Source organism: Schistocerca piceifrons, unplaced genomic scaffold (assembly GCF_021461385.2).
Source record: "Schistocerca piceifrons isolate TAMUIC-IGC-003096 unplaced genomic scaffold, iqSchPice1.1 HiC_scaffold_1421, whole genome shotgun sequence".
Classification (NCBI taxonomy): domain Eukaryota; kingdom Metazoa; phylum Arthropoda; class Insecta; order Orthoptera; family Acrididae; genus Schistocerca; species Schistocerca piceifrons.
The window spans coordinates 15,001-17,500 of NW_025727260.1; positions in this window are offsets into that span (position 1 = coordinate 15,001).

Here is a 2,500-nt window from a genome sequence, read left to right on the forward strand (position 1 = left end):
GAGAGACGCGATCGCGTTGCTCACTGTACGGCGTCCGATACCGAGCCATCAGCATGTCGGTCCCCATGCGCGTTGCACTCGCACTCGCAGTCGCAAAAACGTGGGGCAAATATATTACGCGGAAGAGTTATAACAGACCGAGCCCCACTGCATGGGGGGAGTCTTTGTCACTAATGTACACAGATGGAACATTTTGGACTGGAACCAGATTACCCGTACACACGGCGCTGATTAGTAATCAATGCAGAGCCATCAAACTACAGCAAATATACACAACTGTCCGTATACATGCTGAAAGAGTCTGCCCAAAATGGGAACCACACGTCAGCCAGACACTCTGATCACGCACCACTCTCTGCTTCTAACAGGCGCACATACAATATGTAAGCACCAGCATGGAACAACATCCAGTGCATCTTCTCCGCCACATTACACAATCCACACTATCACAACCAGACCAGGAGGTCCGTGCGGAAAATACAATATCCCAGCCTTTCGACATCCACCATTGCGCAGACCAGGCACCAACACCCACACATGTCCTATACAACGGTGCACCCAACATCACAATAGTACCTCCTGTCACAGCGCACAAACAATGACATGAGTCAAAGACACAGGTCTCACACAAGCATAGAATTGGAGCGCCGCCTCTAATAAGCCAAAGGTGCATCCTGACGTGACAAATCTGATCATGTCACAAGCATTCACTTACTATAATCACTATCAACGAACCTGCCGCCCCCGCCCCCCCCCCCCCCCTACACCTTTCCGTACAACAACGTGTAACCTAACCTAACCTAACCTAACCTATGTTGTACCTTAACCTAACCTATGTTGTACCTTAACCTAACCTATGTTGTACCTTAACCTAACCTATGTTGTACCTTAACCTAACCTATGTTGTACCTTAACCTAACCTATGTTGTACCTTAACCTAACCTATGTTGTACCTTAACCTAACCTATGTTGTACCTTAACCTAACCCATGTTGTACCTTAACCTAACCCATGTTGTACCTTAACCTAACCCATGTTGTACCTTAACCTAACCCATGTTGTACCTTAACCTAACCCATGTTGTACCTTAACCTAACCCATGTTGTGCCTCAACCTAACCCATGTTGTGCCTCAACCTAACCCATGTTGTGCCTCAACCTAACCCATGTTGTGCCTTAACCTAACCCATGTTGTGCCTCAACCTAACCCATGTTGTGCCTTAACCTAACCCATGTTGTGCCTTAACCTAACCCATGTTGTGCCTTAACCTAACCCATGTTGTGCCTTAACCTAACCCATGTTGTGCCTTAACCTAACCCATGTTGTGCCTTAACCTAACCCATGTTGTGCCTTAACCTAACCCATGTTGTGCCTTAACCTAACCCATGTTGTCGCCTTAACGTAACCCACGTTGTCGCCTAAACCTGCTCTGTAATTGTTATACGACTCGTTCAATTACTGTAGTGTTGCCCACCCGCAACCCTCGCAATATAGTTCGCTACTCGCACTGCCCGCACCCCTGTGTATCGCTTCATGTTAAACACCTTGCAAGTCTTGCTCACTTTCCACATGCTCCTGCTGTACACTGTAATGTGGATGGCAGCAGGACGTACATGCCGCCCCTCCCCACGTCCCCACCTTGCCCCCTGCCTTCGCAAGCTGGTTGGTGAGAAGTTTGCATGTTCAATGCCCTTCGCATGCGACGTACTCAGGCTACGTTGTGGTGCGGCCTGTGTCAACTGTCCGCTGATGTCGTACGCGTGAACCACAATCTGTACTGCACATTCGTCCTTATGTACTGAATGATACATCGTGGCACATGTGTGACCGCACAACGACTGCGCCCAAAAACGGCGGACCATACAGTGCAAATATTGTGCACGCAGCTACGTGTCGTCTCCCTATGAGAGCTGGATTGCAGTGTGGTACGCCATAGAGACGTGTGGGAGGAACGGACGCCGTGGATGGCGATCAGCATGAGCTGTCTGTTGATGTATTCGGACCTAGTCGTCTCTCCTCACACACCGTGATGGCATGGTGCACCGCGTTCCATATCTGCGACATGCTACAGAGGCCGGTTGACAGTCGTTCGAGCAATGGACATCGCATACGTACGGGGGCCACCTTCCACGTATTGTCTAGGCGTGCACATTTTGTTGCGTGTATGTGGGCAGACGTAGTGTGGCGTGACACCTGACACAGGCATGCAATAATCGTTGAAGTTGCAAATGGCGATGGACGCCTGCGTTTTCTGGTGAAGTTACGCAAATGAACAAATGGTAACCTGTTGTGGTGCGGTTGTTCTCGCTAGGGGTGAATCGGTGATGGCGACGATAGGTTGAGGTACTAACCGGTTGTTCCAGCGATACCCACCATGCCGACGAAACTGAACGGCATCTGGGTGTGAAGCGATACGCGGCGGTGGCTGGGTGGGACCGTCCCCGGCCGGTGAGGGGGCGCCTCCCGGCGTGCTGGCCGCGCGGTGCGTGGGCGCACGCGCT